General features: G+C 35.4%; 1 pseudogene; it reads right to left on the reverse strand.

Annotated features, from left to right (window-relative positions):
• Positions 1 to 266: 266 nt before the first annotated feature.
• LOC106026635 (olfactory receptor 5H18-like) overlaps positions 267 to 25,005 on the reverse strand; it is a 44,393-nt pseudogene continuing 19,654 nt past the window's right edge.

The following is a 25,005-nucleotide window of genomic DNA, read 5'->3' on the forward strand; positions in this document are numbered from 1 at the left end:
TCATTTAGAACAATGTAGTTTATTGATCAATATATAAATAATGCAAGAACACAAATTGTAAATTGTTTTACTTCTTTTCAGCTTTAAATTTTCTTGTATGACATGAATAATATATTAAAACTTTATGAGTGAAGGATGCAAATGTTTTCAGAACATAAGACATATACACTTAAGTCATTAATATTATAGAACTATAACCACAAAAATCTGTGAAAAATACTGAAAATGTGCATTTTTATCTTTCATTAGGTAAAAGAGAGTAGATATTAATATGTGACATAAGCATTTGTCTTTAACATCTTTCTCAGTGAATCTATGTATTGTTTATTTCTCAAACGGTAGTAAAATGGATTTAATACAGAGTTTGTGATGCTGTAAAACAGAGAGAAGATCATATCCTGATCATCTACTTGTGAAGATGCTGGGTGCACGTATATGAAGACAAGAGGGCCATAGTATAAAGACACAGACAAGAGATGGGCTCTGCAGGTGGCGAAGGGTTTCCTTATGCCTTTGAGAGACTTCTTTTTTAAAACAGTGAGTAGAATAAGTGTATAAGAGACAAGAACCATCAAAATTGTGAATACCTGAATTGAATCAGAGAAAGTAAAAGCAAGTAGATAATTAAGAGCAGAATCTGTACAAGAAATCTTAAACAATGGTATAACATCACAATAAAGGTCATATGTGATGTGGGAATTACAGAATGTTAATATGAATAAAAAACTACCATGAATTAAGGCATGAAGAAGCCACCTACAAATGATAAAACTAATAGATTGATGCATAGTCTATTAGTCATAATGACTAGGTAAAGCAAGGTTTTTATATAGCTACATAGTGATCATAAATCACTGCCACTAAGAGAAAATATTTTGAGGTTGCACTAACTATAAAGGAGAAAGATTGTATTATACATGCAGAGAGAGAGAGAGATAGTCTTATATTTGTGTAATAAGTTATACTACTAGAATGTTCTGAGTATGTAATATGCATAAGTGTGGTGCATACTCCATATGTATTGTAACAGTGTCAAAAATCAGGACAATGAAGAGTCGCTATGATTTGATTCTTAAGAAGTATTAAAGGTCAGCCAGTGAAGGAGACTAATGTTCCTTGGTGACTGTACTGTGTATAACAAGAATGTAGCTGAAACTTCAGTTTATTGTTAATCTGTAGAAGGAACATCACTACAAGCATGTCAAATGTGTTAAACTACTAGATGCTAACAGCATAACATGGGTGTCTTTGGAGTACATGGAGGCACATTTTTTTGGTAATCTGTCCATCAGTAAAGGTATACAAAGAAGAAGATCAGAGAAGAAATGATCTGGAGAAGGTTACGTTACAGATATTATAACATGGGCATAAATCACTTATTAGGCACAACAGAAACCCTTTCTACCACATGAAACTTTTGGCTGGAAAGGGATATCATACACTTGAGAAGCCAAAATGGGTAGAAACTCATTTTACCATGCACTTCTCACTTAAAGAAAGATGCTTTAATCCAGATTTTACCAGATAAACAATATAAAAAGGATTTTTCATATAAAGAGAGTTAAAGAAAGGTTCAGAGATGAAAGATAAGAGGCAGCCAATACAATAATAAGACTCCAGCACATTCAATTTGTGTCCACAGAAATACCATTGTTGATGTTAATTGCCCCATCTAAGAATAATAGTAATGGGGTAATCTTTAAGAAGATAGTGTTGGGTCATAAATTGGTTGTTCATTTGCTGCCTTGTTTCTTATTTTCCTGCCCATATTTCAAGCTGATTTCTCTATCCTCTCTATTTTCTGTAAGTAAATCTCCATTTAAGAAAATCACTTCTTATTGGAACCTTAACGTGTTTAACAAAACAGAGGCAAAATATTTGCCATAAAACTAATGAACAGACTTATCTTAAAAATTAGGGGAAAATGAAAAACAGAGTTTTGACAATATAAGAGAGGGAAGATACACAAGAAAAACAAATTTTAGTACCACATACAAAAATCAATGCCTTATACAATAAGGAATTAATAGAATCATTTGATTGTAAAACTAAGAAATTTCAGTGATTTAATGAAAACAGTTTCTGTTATCTAATAAAAGTAAGATCAGAGAATAATTAAGAATATATTGGAAACAGCATTACTTTGAAGAGATAGAAGAATATGCTAAGCGACACAAAGAACTGTTGATATTTTATATTGTGTTTACACAAGCATAATTCATAACTTAATAAAAAGTTTATAAATAAATAAGCAGAAAAGGAAAAAAACTATGAAAAACTGTGAAATGGAAATTTGATTTAGGTGAAAGCAATTGAGAAGTTGGAAGAAAATAAACAGAATAGCATAACTACCTTTATATTAATTAGCATAGAAAAATCAAAGACAGAGAACAGATATACAAGCAAGACTGAACTGAGAGAAAGAAAGAGACTCTGAGGTATGGATGTGAAAGCATTTCTTAATCTTGGAATTTATTAAAGGTTTACTATCATAGGGTCAGTTTATATTCTTCAAGTTGGAGGATTTTTTTTCACATGGGATTTCAGTACAATGTAGACATCTGATTTAAAATGTAAAACAAGTTTTTCATAAATGCATTGACATTTCATCATTTTTTTCTGCATTTAAATGCTCCATTTTCTTTAAATATAAAGATGATGTGAGAACTACAGTTTTGGTCCTTAGTAATATATACTTGTGAATTAAGAATAATACATTATGGTACTATCACAGTACCCTCATCACCAAAAACCAAATCCTTGCTATATGAAATGAAGAATGCTGCTTTGCTTTTCTACATTAGTTCCTTGATTATGAACATGCATGTCAAGGCATCATGTGCTGAACCTAAATTCATACAATAAAAATTTTGTTCATTTTAATTATTATGCTGGAGAAATAAACTTTCTGGAAATCACATATATGATTTCATATGTATTTATATGATTTTATGCTTTTCTGACTCATTTCATCACACATATGATCAAGCACATATTTAGAGGACCACTTAACATTTTTAATCAGACACAATTAAACACATTGGGCTGCTCTACCAGCATCATCAGAAGTGACTCTTATGTAAGAGTTATTATAAGTATGTAAACCTCAGTTTAAACTGTCTAAAGTTGAGAGGCATGGTGGTCCATTCCTGTAATTCCAGTACTCAGGAAGCTGAAGCAGGAGGATCATTGCAAGTTTGAGACCACGCTGCTTACAAAGAGAACCAAGGCCAGTCTATGTTGCATAGCAATATTCTGTCTCAAAAAGGAAAAACAAATCTAAAGTTGTAGATGACCATACAAACTCACTAAAAGGAAAAAATCACTCTCACTACAGTATTGCTATCCACATTTTATCTCAAATTTAAATATGAAGATAATGTACTAGTTTTCATTTTATACCTGGGGTTTTGGGATCTTATACAATCAATTTAAATTCTAACAAATTAAACAATATTTTTACTTTACACAAAATGTTTAAAAATAAAAATTACTTTTGGCCTACCATATATTAGAAGAGATTGTGGACATCCTTCAAAAATGTTAAGCTGTATGAAACAGAAAAATACACCAATCCAGGGTTAACAATAACAAATAAGATAATTCTTTCAAGTACTGATTCGTTTGAGGGTTTTCTTTCCAACTCTCAGGAATATGTAACACCATATATATGTTATTTTGAGTGCAAGACTCAACCAGTTGTACAACTGTAATTTTTCCAGTTGTAGAAGTATGATCTAAAATACCACTAAGAGCAGCAGACAATTCCCAGTAGGACAAGTGTAGCTCTTTTACTGAGCACCATGAATTTGGAGATATATGAGGAATCCAGGTTGTCCCCAGGCATTGCAGACTTTTGCAATCATATATATCAAATCATCATAGGCTTTTTTCATTTTACCAACTAAAATTGGACTTTTATTCAGTGCTTTGTATCACAAATGATACTTCTGGCATACTGGAATAAACCAGTTTATGTGTAATTATATTGTTCTGAAAACTTTCAGTCAGCGCTTGATAGATCACCAAGAATCTGTGAATATAGGTTAGGTACTTGTTCTGTTCCCCAGGTTAAAGGAAAAACAATTAATCAATTGTGAATAATTGTAACACAACTTGTGAGTAAGCAGCATGAGATCTGATCTGACTTATAGTAAATGCTGCTGTCACGTACCATCCAACAGAAATATTCATAAAAATGTTAAAGTGTTTCCTCATCCATCTGATTTACCAGTGGGCACCATGCAACTTCTTCCTCTTTCTCAAGAGAAAATGAGAATGAAAGGTAAATCATTTCAGTTGTTTCAGAACATCAAGTAAACCATGACAGTGCAAATTCAAACACCTCATTCTCTGAGTGAGATTTGTTAATATGTCAGTCTGCTTGCTTAGAATATTGCTAATGAAAAAGAATAACATACAGTGTAAAATAACACAGAAAAAAATACTGTCACTCTAAAACCTCTGAAAAAATGTGGAATAAATTGCCTGATTTGGAAAGATATCTGTTAGTATAACTGTAGCTGTATTAATAATGAATGCTTACTTCATTTTTTGTACAATTTTTACTTTATTCATTTTGTTACCTATCTTTGATTATAAAAGTTCATCACTGATGAATCCAGTATGGTTACTTCTTTCAATTCTTACCATTGAGATTATTTGGATTTTTGTTTTCATTTTTACATCTTACTAATGATTAACATAGCCCAGTATTCTTTTATACTCATTTGATACCCACATATATTTATATTTGAAATAGCTACTCACATCTTTTGCCCATTGATCCTTGTTTAAGAACTGGAGATCAAATCAAGGATCTTGTGCATACTAAGTTACTACCGAGCTTTGGCCCTTTTGCACATTTTCTAGTTGAGTGATTAGTTTTTAAGTGGTTGATTTTTTCTTTGTATATTTTATTTTAGATATATATCATGCAAATATCTTCTCAGGGATATTGGTCACTGCTTCCCTCCAGAAGTTACACTTCTGACCTACTTCAGTGATGACACTGCAGATTTCACACAGGTAGTGAAAAAAATACAGCAACTCTTTTAGATTTTTGGGTAATACTGTTGTGTCAAAGGATGGGAAACAACACAAAACTATAGATGCCTTCTAACTCAGTGGAATTAATAGGAATCAGGGAAGAACAACATATCAAGATATCCTTTTTAAGATAAAGCATAAGACTTTTGCTTGTGGTCTCTCACACAACCAAGAAGAGGCATGAAATTTGATGAAATTATAAGAAAAATTTGGAAGTCATATATTCCTTGAGTATACTATTCTGGCCCATTTGCCTAGCATCCAGAAAAGATTCTACTTCTAAGTGGACACATAGGAAATTGGTGGGCAACAGGGTTTTCTCTGTCACTGATATCATTTACTCAGCATCTAGTTATATGCCACCTGTCAGTGACATATTCAATATTGGTTAGAGTTTTTGAAGGCTTCTGCAAATGAATTATAGGGTATACCCTTAGAATTTTGTAGCAAACCCTTATGTCTGTAGCAACTGTATCAATCTTTTAACAAACACAATTATTTGGGGTTAAATTCTTAATCATGAGTGCCAAGTTACCACGTGTCCTGGAACTAACATCATGAAATGAATACTGACTGATCCAGCAAGCAATATAGTTGCACAGACATATTAATACTCTATCATTAAATATAAAGATATCTGGATTCATTAGAATAACCAGAAATGAACCAAGACTTAAAAGCTCTGAAAATACAGTATTAGGCAATGAAATTGAAGCAATAATAGAAAATCTATCAACAAAGATAAACCTGGGGAACTGGTGGATTCACTGTGGAGTCCTATAGGAATTTCAAGGAAGATCTATGGATAATACTCTTTAATAGATTTGAAAAGGAATGAGTACTCATACAGTCATTCCTAGAAGTGAGCATTACTGTGATTTGTTGGCAACCAGAGGTGGATCCATCAAAAAGCAGGCAAGGTTCACACACCATGACCAAGTCATCTTCACTCCAGGGATTTAAGGATGGTATAGTATACACAAATCAATAAATGTATCCCATCATATAAACAGAAGAGACAACAAATTCATGCTATCCTCAAAATAGAGGCTAAACAATTCTTTGACAACATCCATTCATGAGTAAAACCCTAAAGGAAAAATAGAATAATCTTTTATCAATCTAGTTAAATGCATTTATGACAAATCTGCTACTGACATCATATAAATGTAAAAAGGGGAAGTTTCCCCCTCTAAAATAAAAATCAAGACCAGGAAACCCTCTGTTACCACTCTTGTTCAATACAGTCCTCAAACATTAGCCAGAACAATCAGGAAAGACAAAAATAAAAAAGTGACAAAAGTTATTTGCATAGGAAAGGAAGACATAAAGTATCACGATTTGTCAACAACATGACTTTCTACATATAACATCCCCCAAATGCCACTGAAACATTCCTAAAATTACTAATCAAATTTAGCAGTGTTGCAAAACACAAAATCAGCTTGCAAAACTCTATAACATTCTTATACACAAATAATGCATCACTGAGAACAAAATTAGAAAATATCATTCACAGTAACATTGAGTAAAGTAAATATTTAAGAGTTAACCTAATAAAGGAAGTGAAAGGCCTCCACTATGAAAAGCAATTCAATATGAAGAACATTATTGAAGAACATGTCAGAAAATGAAAAGTTATCCATGGTTTTGGACAAGGAGAAGAAACATAATCAAAGGGACTGTACTTCAAAATGGATATATAGATTAGCCACAATCTTTTTTTAAAAAATTTTATTTAAAATGAAAAAGAGAAAAAACAAAACAAAACAAAGCAGTGTAATGGTACAATTAATACAGAAATACAAAAAGAAACAGTAAGAAATCACCAGTTAATAGATTACAATTATCATCCTAGAGACAGTTGCTCAAGTCACAGTATCAAAGCATACAAAGTGGACATTCAAACAGTGAGACTGCAAACAGTTGTGTTCAATGATCCAACCAAAAACATTAATACGGGCATCTATTTAACACCACTAAACACACTTGCAGTTGTATACTTTACAGAACTTTTTTTTCTCTCTTTTTTATAACAAAATTTACACATTTTGGGTTTTATTACTCCTTAGTTCTTATTACTTTTTTTGGAAGAGAATAAAGTCAAATATGGCAAAACAAAGCTGTCAGTCAAAACCAAGGATAGACATAGCACATGATGTAAAAACAGAGTATAAGATTACCAACAATGGTTACCATAATGCCTCTTGCTTCCTTAAAAAGAATTGTCTATCTCATTAGGTATTATAAAGTTGAACAAAACAGAAGAGAACAAGACCAATAAAACCTAAACCTTATAAACACTACAGGACTTCCAAAGAAGATAATAGTCAAACCAGAATGGGCATCATAGTGAATCTTATTGTCCTCAAAGTAGTTGCCTATACCTTCAAAATTGATACTACCATACAGAACGGAACAGAGTCTAATCAGTCAAAACAAGTTAGTGGGAGTATTACAGGACTTCAAATCAAGTTAATAGGAAATCAAATAAGTTACTATAATATATCCTGCTAATTTTTAGGGCTTTCCCCTTAATTAAAAAATCATAAAAAGTAACTAAATAACTTTTTTAATGAATAAGGAAGAGATTGAGATAAAAGGGGACATAACATCATAACAGTACAGGTCAAAGCATGACAGTTTCAACAACCTAGTGTTTCACCAACAAATAACCTGGTTTAATAGTGGTTACTATAGTGTCTTTTTCCTTGAAATATTTGAATATAACTTCATATACTGTAGCTTCAAACATATCAAGTCAGTGTAAAACTATTCAAGTGGATGAAAGCATTGTAGGGTTTTTAGAACCAACTAACAGAAAATAAACAATGGTTTCTATATTATCTCTTTGCCTATAACAATTTTTATTTATACTATCACATATAATAAAATCCAGCAAGCTACATCATGATAAAACCAATGGAGACAGAGAGCCATAGTTTGGTGGGGCTTCAAAACAAGATGATAGTAAATCAGCACTAGCTATTACGATGACTTATTTTCTTCAAAATAGCTGTTCATTTCATCACAGGCAATAATATCAAGCAGCCAAGAATAAAGTCTTTCCAATTAATAAGTGAAAACTTTATAAGGCTTCAAGGCCACATACTGGGGAATCATGATTACCACCTACTTTTATATATTTGAATCATTACTTAAATTAGGGAAACTATTCAGTATTCACACATACGAGATTGATTTATTTCATTTATGAGTATGGTCTCAAGCTGCACCCATTTATTGATAAATATCTCAATATGATCCTTCTTTATAGCTGAGTAATACTCCATTGTATAGAAATATAACAACTTTTTATCCATTCCTCAGTTGATGGACACTTGGGTTGTTTCCAAGATCGGGGGATTACAAATTGTGCTGCTATAAACATAGGTGTACATATATCACTGTGGTATGATGCTTTCAGTTGTTCTGAGAATATGCCTAGAAGTGGAATAGCTGGAACAAATGGGACTTCCAACCTCAGCTTTTTGAGAAATCTCCAGACTGACTTTCACAAAGGTTGTACCAGTCTACACTCCCTCCAACAGTATACGAGAGTTCCTTTTTCCCCACAGCCTCTCCAGCATTTGTTGTTGTTGGTTTTCTTGATCCTGGCCATTCTTTCAGGAGTGAGATGGTATCTCAGTGTGGTTTTAATTTGCATTTCTCCAATGACCAATGATGATGAGCATTTTTTCATGTATTTATTTGCCATTTGCTTTTCTTCATCTGAGAATTGCGTATTCATCTCAGATGCCCATTTTTGGATTGGATCTTTGAATTTTGCAGGTCTGAGTTTTTTAAATTCTTTATATGTTTTAGACAAGAGTCCTTTGTCTGAGAGAGAGTTCACTAAAATCTTTTCCCAGTTTGTGGGTTTTCTTTTCACTATGCTGGAGATTTCTTTTGACATGCAAAAACTATTTAATAAGAGGTGGTCCCAGTTATTGATTCTGGGAAGTATTTCCCGTGTGGTTTGAGTCCTGTTCATGAATTCTCTACCTACTCCTATGTCTTCAAGGTTTCTACCTAATTTGTCTTCCAATAGATTTAGTGTTTCTGTTTTAATATTCAGAACTTTGATTCATTTAGATTTTAATTTAGTACATGGTGATAGGCATGGGTCTAGTTTTAGTTTTCGGCAAATGGAGAGCCAGTTTTTCCAACACCATTTATTACAGAGACTATCATTCTTCCAGTGAACCTGCTTGGCTCCTTTATCAAAGATAAGGTGGTTGAGTGTGTTTGTAGTTGTGTTTGTATTTTCTAATCTATTCCATTGATCTTCGGCGTTTTTTTTTTTTTTGATTCCAGTACCATGTTGATTTTACTACAGTTGCTTTGTAGTATAACTTCAAGTCAGGGATTGTGATGCCTCCTGCCTTGCCTTTGCTGCTTACAATTGCCTTTGCTATTCTAGGTTTCCTCTGGTTCTAGTTGAATTTTAGTAGTGATTTCTCTAGATTTATAAGGTATGTTGATGGTATTTTTATTAGGGTTGCATAGAATCTGTATAACAGCTTTGGGAGAATGGCCATTTTCACAATGTTTGTTCTTCCTATCCATGAGCAAGAGATGTCTTTCCATTTTCTGAGATCATCTTCAATTTCTTTTTTCAGTGTATTATAATTTTCCCTGTATAGGTCTTTCACTTCTTGTGTAAGAGTAGATACCTAAATATTTCTTTCTTTCTTTCTTTTTTTTTTTTTGCTTACTGGTGTGAAGAATGTGGTTTCTCTTATTTCCATTTCTGTGATTTTGTTGTTAGTGTATAGGAATGCTATTGATTTCTGAGTATTGATTTTGTATGCAGCTACATTACTGAATTTATTTTTTATATCTAAGTGTCTTTCAATGGAGTTTAGGGCATCTTCTATGTAGAATATCATGTCATCTGCAAACAATGATAATTTAACTTCTTTTCCTATCTTTACCCCTTTTATTTCTCTCTCTTTTCTAATTGCTCTGACTAGTACTTCTAGTACTATATTAAATAGGAGCGGTGACAGGGACATCCTTGTCTTGTGCCTGATTTTAAAGTAAAGGCTTTTAATTTTTGGCCATTTAGTATGATACTGGCTGTTGGTTTGTCATAAATGGCCTTTATTATATTGAGGTAAAGACCATCTATTCCAATTTTCTGTAAATTTCTTATCATGAATGAATGTTGGACCTTATCAAAGGCTTTTTCTGCATCTACAGAAATGATCATGTGATTCTTACTTTTGGCTTTATTGATATGGTGGATTACATTTATTGATTTACATATGTTGAACCATCCCTGCATTCCTGGGATGAATCCCACTTGGTCATGGTGTATAATCTTCTTGATGATTTGCTGCATCCTGTTTGCCAATATTTCATTGAGGATTTTTGCATCTGTGTTCATTAGGGTGATTGGTCTATAGTTCTCTTTTTTAGTTGGGTCTTTCTCAGGTTTTGGTACTAGAGTAATATTTGCTTCCAGGAATGATTTAGGAAGGATTGCTTCCCTTTCAATTTCATTGAATACTTTGAGGATTGTCAGCATTAAGTCTTCTTTGTATTTCTTGTAGAATTTTGCAGTGAATCCATTTGGGCCTGGGCTCTTCTTTGTAGGTAAGGACTTAATTACATTTTCAATTTCATTAATAGAGATTGGGTTATTCAGCAGTTTTACATCCTCTTGATCTAGCTTTGGTACTTCATATGTTTCTAAGAATCTATTTCTTCTGTGTTATCAAATCTTTGAGAGTAGAAGTTTTAGACATAGGTGTTGATGAACTTCTGTATTCTGTAGAGTCTGTAGTTATTTCACCTTTTTCATTTCTTATTGCATGAATTTGAGCTTTTTCTTCCCTTTTTAAAAATAAGTTTGGCTAGGAGCTTATTGATTTTATTTATTCTTGCAAAAAACCAACTCTTTGATTCGTTGATTTTTTGGATTGTTTTTTTAGTCTCTATTGCATTGATTTCTGCTGTAATTTTTATAATTTCCTCCCTTCTTTTGGCTTTGGCTTGACTTGCTCTTCTTTTTCTAGCTGTTTGAGGTGTAGCTTCAGGTTATTTATTTGTATTCATTCTCTTTTCCTGACGTGGGAACTCAGTGCAATAAATTTTCCTCTGAGGACGGCTTTCATTGCAGCCCAGAGATTCCGATAAGTTGTGTCTGTTTTTTCATTTACTTGTAGGTATTGTTTAATTTCTTCTTTAATTTTCTCTGTGACCCAGTGATTACTCAATAGTGTGTTATTCAGTTTCCATGTGTTTGTGGGATTTTTGCAATATCTTTTATTATTAATTTCTAATTTCAAAATGCTATGATCTGATAACATGCAAGGGATGATTTCAGCTCCTTTGCATTTGTTTAAATATGTTCTGTGAGCTAACATATGGTCTATTTTAGAGAACAACCCATGTACTGCTGAGAAGAATGTGTATTCTGATATTGTTGGCTGGAACATTCTGTATGTGTCTATTAAGTCCATTTGTTTACAGGTGTGATTCAGTTCTGTTATTTCTTTGCTCATTTTCTGTCTGGTTGATCTGCCCCTTGGTGTCAACGGTGTGTTAAGGTCTCCTGTTATAATTCTGTTACTGATAATTTGAGTTTTTTTTCTGTTAAGAGTTGTTTTATATAACTGGGTGCTCTGGAGTTTGATGCATATATATTTAAGATAGTTATCTCTTCCTCTTGGAGTTTTCCCCTAATGAATAGGTAATGACCTTCTTTGTCCTTTATGATCATTTTTGGTTTAAAATTCACGTTGTCTGCAAACAGAATGGCTACTCCTGCTTTTTGTTTTGGATTCCTGTTGCATGAAGTATTGTTTTCCATCCTTTGACTTACAGTCTGCGAGTATCCTTCTGGGTTAGATGGGTTTCCTATAAACAGCATATGGTTGGATTTTGTTTCTTGATCCATTCTGCTAGTCTGTTTCTTTTGATTGGTGCACAGAGACCATTTACATTAATGGTTTTAACTGTCATATGCTGGTTTATTGTTGACATGTTATCTCTCTGCTCTTGCATCTTTATCTTTCTGTTCTGTTTAATTATCTGCTTTGCTTAGTATTTTTTCCTTTGTGTATCTAAACTGTCTCTCAATATTTTTCAAGGGTTGGCTTGGTGTTCTTGAAGTTCTTCAGCTGTTCTTTGTCATGGAAGTATCATATTTCACCATCGATTTTGAATGATAGTTTTGCAGGGTACATCAGTCTAGGTTGGAAATCATTTTCCTTTAGGATCTGGAATACTTCACTTCATGCTCTTCTTGACTTTATTGTTTGTGCTGAGAAGTCTGCTGTGATTCTGATGGGTTTCCCTTTATAAGTGATCTGTCTTTTCTCTCTGACAGCTTTTAATAATCTATTCTTGTGTTGGATTTCTGGAATGGTGATTATTATATATCTGGGTATAGTTTTATTTTGGTTATGACTATTTTCAGTTCTGTAGGCGTCACTGAACTTGATGTCGGTTTCTGATCTCATGCTTGGGAAATTTTCAGCTATTACTTCTCTAAATATCCTCTTGACATCATTTATGTTGTCCCCTTCTTTTTCATTAATCCCTATCAATCTTATGTTGTTTTTCTTTGCATCATCTTACAGTTGTTGAATTGTTATTTCCTGATTCCTTGTTATTTTTAAACAATCTTTCCTTTCCTGTTCACTAGCTGCAATCCTGTCTTCAAGGTCTGAAATTCTATCTTCACTTTCATTGAGGCAGTTTTTACAGCTTTCAGTAGAGTTTTTTATTTCCTGTATATCTCTGTGAATCTGCTTTATGTATTCTGTTTGTTTTTTATATTGCTCATCCAGGCATTCTATCTTTTTATTTCCTCCAATCTTTTAACTGTTTTCTTAAATATATTCAGAATCTCTTTCATTTCTTTTATCATTTCTTCTTTTACCTGGGATAGTATTTCGAGTTTGAATTCCTGGAAAGCTTCCCTGGAGTTGCTTGTTTATTTCAGTAGCTATTATGTCCAGTATTTGAGGTGTATTGCATACATTTTATTCTATATACATTGCTCCTAGGGTTTCTTGAGATGGGTTGGAGGTTTGAGGTTGTAATTTGGCCTTTCATTTTGTCATTTTCCTATATTTCTGTGTTTCAAGTGTTATTTGAAAGTTTCCTCAGTGTCTGTTGGAAATCCACTTCTATGTTCACAGCTCCTGGGACTCTGATCCCTAGTGCCCCCAGGCTGCTGGGCCTCTGGAACCAGTGGCTCTCTTCTGCCTGTTTAGAACTCTGTAGTTCCAGATAAGCAGAGCTCTGAGGACACTGCGCCAGCCTGCTTGATCAAAACTCCACAGTTCTCCAAGCGCAGCTGAAATGGGGAGGCAGATGTGGGCACCTCAGACTCATTAGCCACTTCATTGCACCCAGAAGGCTCAAGGGTCCCGAACAGTCTGGGCTTGGGGCAGAGTGCACTGGGCACTTACCAGAGGCCACAGGGCCTCTGGAAGTGGCGATGCTCACCTGCTTGCTGAGAGATCCGCAGTCCTCTAGACACACAGGGAGGTGGATCCAGGCACCCCAGACCAGACCAGCCCTTACTCTGCACCCAGATCATGCAAGAATCCCAAATAGGCTGAGCTCCAGGGATAGTGTGTGCCCACCTGCTTGCTGGAAACTCCACAGTTCTCCAAGCGCAGCCGGAATGGGGAGGTGGATGTAGGCACCTCAGACCCACTTAGCCACTTCACTGTACCCGGAATCCTGGAAGGTTCCGAACAGGCTGGGCTTGGGGCAGAGTGCACTGGGCACTTACCGCAGGCCGTGGGCCTCTGGAACTGGTGATGCTTGCCTGCTTGCTGAGATATCCACAGTCTTCCAGACACACAGGGAGATGGATGGAGGCACCCCAGACCCGCCCAGCCTTTACTCTGCACCCAGAGGGTGCAGGAGTCCCAAATAGGCTGGGCTCCGGGAATAGTGTGCACCTGCCTGCTTCTGATTATCCACAATCTTAACCAAAATATGAACAGCATTCCTCACAGATCTAGAGAAAATAGTACTAAATTTTCAATAGAAATAGAGGATTCCAAGGATAACAAAAACAATTCTAGGTAGCTGTACCAATGCAAGAGGCATTGTAATGCCAGATTCAAAGTTATATTACAAAGTTACAATAATGAAGACAACATACTTCCGTGATAACAGAGATGAGGATCAGAAAAATGGAATAGTACATGCAGAAACAACTCCAGATTTTTGAGCTATGTGATCTTTGAAAAAGAGACCAAAAGCACAATATGCAGTAAAGATGAACTTTTTAATAGGTGGTGCTGGGAAAATTACACATCCCCTTACAGAAGATTCAGTCTAGACTGATATATTTCAGCATGTATTAAACTAAAATTGAATGAATAAAAGAGCTAAATGTTTAGAAATATTGAATCTGCTAGAAAGTGAAATAGGTAAAAGTCATAACGACATAGGGGAAAGGCAGCATTTTCTTATTAGAAGCCCAGTAAGAAAGGAAATAATAACAAGAATCAACAAATGTTACCCTATCAAATTAAAAATACTCACATCAAAAGAAATATCCAACAGAGCAAAGGGAAAATGTATAGGATGGGAAAATTGTTTTTTCCAGTCATTTCTCAGAAAGAGGACTAACTTCAGAAATATGTGAAGAACTAAAATAATAGACATCTTGAAGTAAAAGACCCAATGAAAAAAGGGCAATATAATGAATAGACACTTAAAGAACAGGTAGGAATGGAGAATAAATACATGAAAATATGTAAGATAGCTGTCTATTTGAGGAATGCGAATGAAAACAACACTGAGATTATATCTTAACCCAGAGAGAATGGATAACAACAGTAAATTGAATTATAACAAATATTGATGGAGAAGAGGAGCAAAGATGGCAGATAGATTACAACTGGCTACAGAAGCTCCCTGAAGTAGTCAACATAGAATTCAATATATTACAGAATGGGTGGCCCCAAACAGAGGAAGAAGAATTCTCTCATCCCAAAAAGAAATTAAGGTGACTTGCCTATCATCTGAGGTCCCGTGGCTGCTTGCTGAGGTCCTGCCACAACTTGCCAGGATGCTGCTGCGACTGGCTGAGGTCCTGGTGCAACTTGCCAAGGTCCTTCCGTGACTTGCTGAGCCCTCTGAGGTCCCACGGCATATTGCCTAGCCGTCCGAGGTCCCACTCCTTCAACTCACTGAAGGTGCAGTTACATTGAGTTCAGGGGTCAGCGAGCCAATGGAGGGCTGAGTTGGCAGGATGCCTACATTGAACTCTGGTGACGGGAGTGGAGCCATTCCATAAATAGGGGCCTGGGCAAATGACATTCTGGGACTGGGCAAGATTGGCAAGTACAAGGGGCAACAGCAACTACAGTCAATTGTTCCCTTCCCAAACGGGATTGGTGGAATGAGGTAGGGCTGGGTCACGTGACCCAGCTGAGACCCAGTAGGTTATCCAAGGTCAAGTCCCTGCAGTGATGGCACACACTAACCACACTGGCCCAGTGGGACCTCGGAGGTTTGACTGGTCCAGAGAGGAGGTGTCACAAATTAATACAGTAGTAGAGGGCACAGCAGCTTGACTGATCCAGAGGGGAGTGGCCAGCATATGCTGTTCCTGTCTTCAACTCACTAGCACACTGCTGTGGGAAGTGTCACCTAGCCAGCGCACTTCAGAAGAATTGTAATCAACAAAGAAAGAAACTGGGGCCTCCTGGAAGAAGCAAAACATGGGAATAGGAAACAACAACAAAAAGTCCCCAGACCCCAACCCTGGGAACATTGACCCAGGACAGGTAAATACAAAGGAGAATGAGAACAGCAAATATGCAATATCAGACACAGTGCCAGTGGACATAACGAGATATATTCTGGACCTCATAGATGACTTCAAAAGTGAAATATTTAGCCAAATAAAGCAAGATATAAGAAGATTAATAAAAGGGATAATAAGCACACCTCAAGCAGACACAGACACAAGAAGGGAGGATCGCAAACAAAGGAAAGAACCATTTGGTGAAGAATATAAAAAAGTATAGAATATATGAAGCAGATTCAAAGAGATCACAAGGAAATAAAAACTCTATGGAAACATGGCAAATCAGCTTGAAAGAAACAAAGGATAGATTATCCAAACTTCAGAACAATTTTGCAATGTGGGAGTATGAAAGGGAAAACTTTTTTTTGAGAAAAACAAAACTAAATGAAGCAAAACAGTAAAAGGCTAGAAGTAATACAGAATTTCAAGAGAAAAAATATACAGTAAGAGTTTACCAGTTAATAGATCACACATTGTCATCTTAGAAACAGTTGTGGGATTACAAAATTAAAGCATACAAAGTGGACATTAATATAGTGAGATTGCGGTCAGTTCTGTTCAATGATCCAAGAAAAACTCAGCAATATGGTTCTCTATCCTACACATTTAAATATACTTGCAGTTATATCCTTTAGATCACTTTCCTTCCTCTCTTTTTTATGCTATTTTATGCTATATTTTGGTTTCCATTACTACCACAGTTCTTATAATTTTTTCTTTGAAGAGGAAAAGAAAAAAGATTTAAAAAACCCAAAAAACAAGAAACAAAACAAGACAGACCAAAGAAAAACCCAATGTGACAAAGCAAAACAGAGTCATTTAGAACAGGAGGATGGACATAGCATATAATGTAAAGAAAAAAAAAGATTATTAGGTGATCAACAATGGTTACCATTATGCCTCTTGTTATCCTAAAAAGAGTTGCCTATATCAGCTGGTATAAAAGAATTGAACAAAGCAGTACAGAAGACCAATAAAACCCACACTGGAGAGCTTACAAGACTTCCAAAGAAGATAATAGTCAAACAATAACGGGCATCATAGAATATCTGGTTGCCTTCCAAATGGTTGCCTATACCCTCAAACTTGATACTATTAAACAAAATGGAATATAATAAAATCAGTCAGAACAAGATGTGGAGAACAGTACAGGGGTTCAAATCAGGTTAATAGGGAAGCAAAAAAGTTACTATAATCTATTGCACTATTTTTAATTTAGTTTTCCCTTAGTTAAAAGATACTAAGAAATCAATTAATTTAAAAAAAAGAAAGGGGGGAATTGAGATAAAAAAGAACATATCAATAGAACAACACAGGTCAGGACCAAAAAATTTAAGCATCATTGTGTTTCACCATCAGATAGCCTGACATTAATAGTAGTTACCATAGTGACTCTTTCCTTGAAATATTTGAGTCTAACTTCGTATACTATAGCATCAAACTTATCAAGACAGTATGAAACCATTCAAGAAAATGAAATTATTGCAGGGTATTTATAACCAGCTAACAGAAACCAAACATCACTTTCTAAATTATCTCTTTGCCTATAAAAATTTGCTTATATTATTGCATACATTAAAATAAAATAAGATATATGTTAGAACCAATGGAAACAAATGAACAACAAATTGATGGGGCTTCAAAACAGGATAATATTAAATCAGCACTAGCTATTACGCTCTTATTTTCTTCAAAATAGTTATTTGTAGTATCACAGACACTAAAATAAAACAACCTAGATTAAAACCATTCCAATTAATGGGTGAAAACATTATATAGCTTCAAACCAGTGTGACTGGGAAACATGATTACCATGTACTTTCATGTATTCTTATCGTTTCTTACACTAGAGAAACTATTCGATATTTATACATGTGAGATTGATTTATTTCACTTATGAGTATGGTCTCAAGCTGTGTCCATTTATAAATATCTCAATGTGATCATTCTTTATAGCTGAGTAGTACTCCATTGCATAAAAATACCTCAACTTTTTTATCCATTCTTCAGTTGATGGACACTTAGGTTGTTTCCAATATCTGGCTATTACAAATTGTGCTGCTATAAACATGGATGCACATATATCACTGTGGTATGATGCTTTCAGTTCTTCTGGGAATATGCCTAGAAGTGGAATAGCTGGGTCAAATGGTGCTTCCAGTCCCAGCTTTCTGAGAAATCTCCAGACTGACCTCCACAATGGTTGCACAACTCTACACTCCCACCAACAGTGCAGGAGAGTTCCTTTTTCTCCCCAGCCTCTTCAGCATTTGTTGTTGTTGGTTTTCTTGATCTTGGCCATTCTTTCAGGAGTGAGATGAAATCTCAGTGTGGTTTTAATTTGCATTTCTCTAATGACTAGTGATGCTGAACATTTTTTCATATATTTATAAGCTGCTTGCAATTCTTCATCTAAAAATTGTTTATTCAGATCAGATGCCCATTTTTGGATGGGGTCTTTGAATTTTGGGGGTCTGAGTTTTTTTTAATTCATCATATGTTTTAGACAGAAGTCCTTTGTCTGAGGTGCAGTTCACTAGGATTTTTTCCAAGTTTGTAGGTTTTCTTTTCACTATGTTAGATATTTCTTTCGATGTGCAGAAACTTTTTAATAAGATGTGATCCCAGTTATTGACTCTGGGAAGTATTTCCCGTGCAGTTTGAGTCTTGTTGATGAATTCTCTACCTACCCCTAGGTCTTCAAGGTTTTTACCCAATTTGTCTTCCAATAGATTTAGTGTTTCTGTTTTAATATTTAGATCTTTGATCCATTTACATTTTATTTTAGTATATGGTGACAGGCATGGGTCTAGTTTTAGTTTTCGGCAAATGGAGAGCCAGTTTTTCCAACACCATTTATTAAAGAGACTGTCACTCTTCCAGTGAACATTTGGTCCCTTTATCAAAGATAAAGTGGTTGAGTGTGTTTGTTGTTGTGGTTGTATCTTCTAATCTATTCCACTGATCTTTGGTTCTGTTTTGATTCCAGTACCATGTTGATTTTACTACAGTTGCTTTGTAGTATAACTTCAAGTCAGGGATTGTGATGCCTCCTGCCTTGCTGCTTAGAACTGTCCTTGCTATTCTAGGTCTCTTCTCACTCCAGATGAATTTTAGGATTGATTTCTCAAGATACATGAGTTATGTTGATGGCATTTTTATTGGGATTGCATTAAATCTGTATAGTAGTTTTGGGAGAATGGCCATTTTCACAAAATTTATTCTTCCTATCCATGAGCAAGGGATGTCTTTCCATTTTCTGAGATCATCTTCAATTTCAGTTTTCAGTGTATTATAATTTTCCCTGTATAGGTCTTTCACTTCTTTCTTGAGAGTAATTCCTAAATATTTCATTTTTTTGGTTGCTAGTGTGAAGGGTGTGGCTTCTCTTATTTCTCTCTCTGTGATTTTGTTGTTAATGTATTAGAATGCTATTGAATTTTTAGTATTGATTTTGTATCCAGCCACTTTCCTAAATTTGTTTATTATATCTAGGAATCTTTCAATGGTGTTTTGGGGGTCTTCTGTGTAGAGTATCATATCATCTGCAAATAGTGATAATTGAAGTTCTACTTTGCCTATCTTTATGCCTTTTATTTGTCTTTCTTGCTTAATTGCTCTGGGTAGTATTTCCAGTACTATATTAAATAGGAGCGGTGACAGGGACATCCTTGTCTTATGCCTGATTTTAAAGTAAAGGCCTTCAATATATGGCCAATTACTATGATACTGGCTGTTGGTTTGTAATAGATGGCCTTTATTATGTTGAGGTAAAGACCGTCTATTCCAATTTTCTGCAAGGTTCTTACTATAAATGAATGTTGTACCTTATCAAAAGCTTTTTCTGCATCTATAGAAATGATCATGTGATTCTTCCTTTTGAATCTATTGATATGGTGGGTTACATTTATTGATTTATGTATGTTGAACCATGCTTGCATACCTGGGATGAATCCCACTTGGTTATGGTGTATAATCTTCTTGATGATTTCCTGCATCCTATTTGCCAATATTTCATTGAGGATTTTTGCATCTGTGTTCATTAGGGTGATTGGTCTATAGTTCTCTTTTTTAGTTGGGTCTTTCTCAGGTTTTGGTACTAGAGTAATATTTGCTTCCAGGAATGATTTAGGAAGGATTGCTTCCCTTTCAATTTCATTGAAGAGTTTGAGGAGTGTCGGCATTAGGTCCTCTTTGTATTTCTTGTCGAATTCTGCAGTGATTCCATCTGGGCCTGGGCTCTTCTTTGTAGGTAAGGACTTAATAAAATTTTCAATTTCATTAATAGAAATTGGGTTATTCAGCAGTTTTGCATCCTCTTGATCTAGCTTTGGTACTTCATATGCTTCTAGGAATCTGTCTATTTGTTCTGTGTTATCAAACCTTTGAGAGTAGAGGTTTTTGATATATGTGTTGATGATCTTCTGTATTTCTATTGGGTCTGTAGTGATTTTACTTTTTCCATTCCTTATTGCATGAATTTGAGCTTTTTCTTCCCTTTTTTAATAAGTTGGCTAGGGGCTTATCGATTTTATTTATTCTTTCAAAGAACCAACTCCTTGATTCATTGAGTTTTTGGATTATTTTCTTAGTCTCTATTGCATTGATTTCTGCTCTGATTTTTATTATTTCCTCTCTTCTTTTGGCTTTGGCCTTGACTTGCTCTTCTTTTTCTAGATGTTTGAGGTGTAGCATCAAGTTAATTATTTCTATTAGTTCTTTTTTCCTGATGTGGGAACTCAGTGCAATAAATTTCCCTCTGAGGACAGCTTTCATTGCATCCCACAGATTCCAGTAAGTTGTATTTCTGTTTTCATTTGTTTGTAGATATTGTTTAATTTGTACTTTAATTTCCTCTGTGACCACTGATTACTCAAGATTGTGTTACTCAGTTTCCATGTGTTTGTGGGACTTTTGCAGTATCTTTTATCATTAATTACTAATTTCATAGCGCTATGACCTGATAACATGCAGGGGATGATTTCAACTCTTTTGCATTTTTAAAAATATATTCTGTGAGATGATATATGGTCTATTTTAGAGAATGACACATATACTGCTGAGAAGAATGTGTATTCTGTTGTTGTGGGGCAGAATACTCTGTATATGTCTATCAATTCCATTTGTTCACAGGTGTGCTTTAGTTCTTTTATTTCTTTGCTGATTTTCTGTCTTGTTGATCTGTCCATTCATGTCAATGTTTTGTTCAAATCTCCTGTTATAATTGTATTACTGCTAATTTGGTTTTTCATTTCTGATATTACTTGTTTTATATAACTTGGTATTCTGGAATTTGGTGCATATATATTTAAGATAGTTATCTCTTCCTCTTGAAGTTTTCCCATAAGTAGTAGGTATTGACCTTCTTTATCTCTTCTGATCAGTATTGGTTTGAAGTTCACATTGTCTGTAAACAGAACAGCTACCCAGGCTTTTGTTTGTTTGTTTGTTTTTTGCGTTCCTGTTGTGTGAAGTATTGTTTTCCATCCTTTGACTTTCAGTCTGTGAGTATCCTTTTGGATTAGATGGGTTTCTTGTAGACAGCATATGGTTGGATTTTGTTTCTTGATCCATTCTGCCAGTCTATTTCTTTTGATTAGTGCATTGAGACCATTTATATTAATGGTTATAACTGTTATGTATTGGTTTATTGCTGACATGTTATATTTCTGCTGTTGCATCTTTATCTCTCTGTTCTATTTAATTGTCTGCTTTGTTAAGTGGTTTTTTTCTTAAGTGTATCTAAACCGTCTTTCAGTGTTCTTTGCAGGATTGGCTTGGTGATCATGAATTTCTCCAGCTGTCCTTTTTTGTGGAAGTATCTTATTTCTCCATCAATTTTGAAGGACAGTTTTTCAGGGTACATCAGTCTAGGTTGGAAATCATTTTCCTTTAGGATCTGGATTACTTCACTCCATGATCTTCTTGACTTTATTATTTGTGCTGAGAAGTCTGCTGTGATTCTGATAGGTTTTCCTTTGTAAGTGATCTTTTCTCTCTGACAGCTTTTAATATTCTGTTCTTTTGTTTGATTTCTGGAATGGTGATTATTATATGTCTGGGTGTAGTTTTATTTTGGTTGTGACTATTTGGAGTTCTATATGCCCCATTGATCCTGATATCAGTTTCCAATTTCGTGTTTGGGAAGTTTTCAGCAATTCTCTAAATATCCTCTTGACATCCTTTATATTGTCTCCTTCTTTTTCATTTATCCCTATCAACCTTATGTTGTTTTTCTTTGCATCATCTTGCAGGTGTTGAATTGTTATTTCTTGATTTCTTGTTATTTTTAAAAGATCTTTCCTTTCCTGTTCACTGGCTGCAATCTTGTCTTCGAGGTCCGAAATTCTATCTTAACACTCATTGAAGTGGTTTTTATAGCTTTCAATGGAGTTTTTGATTTCCTGTATATCTCTTTGCATCTCTTTTATGTATTCTGTTTGTTTCTTATACTGTTCATCCAGAGATTCTATCTTTTTGTTTAGTTCCTCCAATTTTTTAACTGTCTTCTTTAGATATGTTCAGCATTTGCTTCTTTTCTTTTATTATTTCTTATTATTTCTGTTACCTGAGAGATTATTTGTACTTTGAATTCCTTTAAAGCTTCCTGGAGCTGCTTCTTTATTTTGGTTACTATTGTCTCAGGTATTTCAGGTATAAGACATGTATTTTCTTCTATGTACATGGCTCCTAGGCTTTCTTGGGATGGGTTGGATATTTGATATTGCATTTTGATCTTCCTTTTTGTCATTTTCCTATATTATCGTATTTCAAGTGTTGTTCCGGAGTTTCCCCTGGTTGTGTTGTAAATTGACTCTTATGTCCTTGGGACTCTTCTGGTAGTAGCTCCCTCCTTGGGCAGCGGAGCCCCTGGATTAAGAGAGGCTTGTCAAGCTCCTCTCAGGTAGACCTAAAGCCTCCTCAATTTGCACAGTTTCCCCTTCTGGTAGTAAAGCTCCCCTGAGGGATAGAAGGCCCCCTGGTGTGGTCCAGGCAATCCCAAATCCTGTTAAGCCCAGTGTAGTGTGGCTGCAAGCCCAGTGGGCCCCCAACCCCCTAGAGCAAGGATCTCATACTGTCCCAGGGATTAGATGTTGTGTAACAATCCAGCTCCTTGGATGGCAGAAGTCCCCAGGCTTATAGAAGTTTTCCTTATGGCCTAAGTAGGCCTCAAACCTCCTCAGAATGACCACTTTTCCTCCAGGCAGCAGCAGTAGTGCTGGTGCTCTCCAGATCAAAGAAGGTCGCCGGCAAGGTCAGAGTAGGCTTCAGTGGCTCGGCCCAGCTCCCTCCTTCCGGCCAGCCACTGTGGTGTGCTCCTTGTCCAGACAAGGCAGTGGGCGGAGCTGGACTGGAGTCCCCTCTGCTTGGCTGGGCCCTTAACTTCCGGCTCGCAGTGGTGGTAGTGTGTTCCCCGGGCAGGAGAGGCGGTGGGTGGAGCTGGACCGGTATCCCCTCTGTTCGGCAGGCCCTCACCTTCTGGCCGGCAGTGGTGGTAGTATGTTCCCTGGGCAGGAGAGGCGGTGTTTGGAGCTGGACCGGAGTCCCCCTGTTTGGCTGGGCCCTCACCTTATGGCTGGCACGGTGGTAGTGTGTTCCCTGGGCAAGAGAGGCGGTGGGCGGAGCTGGACCAGTGTCCCCTCCATTCGGCTGGGCCCTCACCTTCTGGCCGGCAGTGGTGGTAGTCAAAGGGAAAACGTTTTAAAAAATAACAAGGAAACAAGCAGTAACAATACTAAGTCTAGAAGATGACAAAAGGATCTATAATTTGAGAATAAAGAATGTGAATGAAGAAGCTGGGATACAAACAACGGAAATATAAAGGTTATGCACAGAGATAATTAAGGAAAATTTCCCAAACATAGGAAAAAGAATGATATTCTAATATATGAGGCATAGAGAACTCCAGCCACCTACAACCAAAACAGAGCTACACCCAGGCATATAATAATCAAAATCCCAGAAATTCAGTATAAGAACAGAATATTAAATGCTGTTAGAGACAAGCAACAGATAACCTACAGAGGAAAATCACTTATCTACAATGATAACATGCAATTTTCAGAATAAATAGAACTTCAGTAGGAGAAAAAACCTTGCAGGAATTGGAAAGAAAATATTTTGATTAATTTAGTTCAAGCAATGTGCCCAAAACATAAGATTTAGAGAAAATGACAGACTATGTTCCAAATTTATTGAGAAGTTTTGAATGTAGTAGTAAATTCTATATCTTATACATTCTGAGCTGAGAGTAAAGCTACTTGAATTTTCATGCTTATAAACTGAATTGAATGTCATGTTAAGGAATTTGAAATTTATTTCTCAAGTAGTGTATATATGTTAAGATTTTTTAAACTATGGAATAATACTTTATTTCATTAAAATATTTGGTAGTATACATAACAGCTACAGGAAGACAACATTGAAATTAGGGATAATACTCAGGATACTATTGCTATTGCCCAATACTTATCGCACCATATTATTCATCTCCATTGCCTAGGGGAGTTCACTGAAGAAAACATAGTATGAGATATTACCTGAGAAATAGTCAAAAGTTCAAGAATGAGTCAAGAATTGTATTTTTAAAATGTTCCTCTGATGTCAGCTTAAGAGTCATGCCTTCTCCATACATGATGTGGCATTTGCAATAATTAAGAGAATGGAGAATCTCTAGGACTAGGGTTCACTCTGGATGTTAAAAGGTGGACAGTGAAGCAGAGACATGTCCCTTGGTTACTGGGTAAGTGATCAGCAGGAATAAAATTGTGAACTTGTCAGATTTGTAGAGGGAACCTTTAGCTAAAAGTATTAATCTATTAGATACCAACCGAAGAAATACCATGGATGTCATTGGAGTGGTGTGGCTGGAGGCATATAATGGTAATCTCTATCTGAGCAAATGTACACAAAGAAAATAGATGCAGGCAAAATGGTGAAGAAATGTTATTAAAGAGATTGGTAATTAGAATGTGGACAGATGTCATTTATTACAAGGCCACATCTGAACCTTCATTTGCTTGGCAAAGGCCACTATTAACTTGAGAACCAAAAAGAAAAAAAAAAACTTTCTACACCATCCCCTATGCACTTAGACTGAGGGTCTTTTATCTCGATTTGTACAATGCAACCCACATTACGGGACTTCCAAATGGAGACAT

This window comes from Cavia porcellus, unplaced genomic scaffold (genome assembly GCF_034190915.1).
Source record: "Cavia porcellus strain 051 isolate PalLab524CR breed Dunkin Hartley unplaced genomic scaffold, mCavPor4.1 scaffold_7, whole genome shotgun sequence".
In the NCBI taxonomy this organism is placed as follows: Eukaryota; Metazoa; Chordata; class Mammalia; order Rodentia; family Caviidae; genus Cavia; species Cavia porcellus.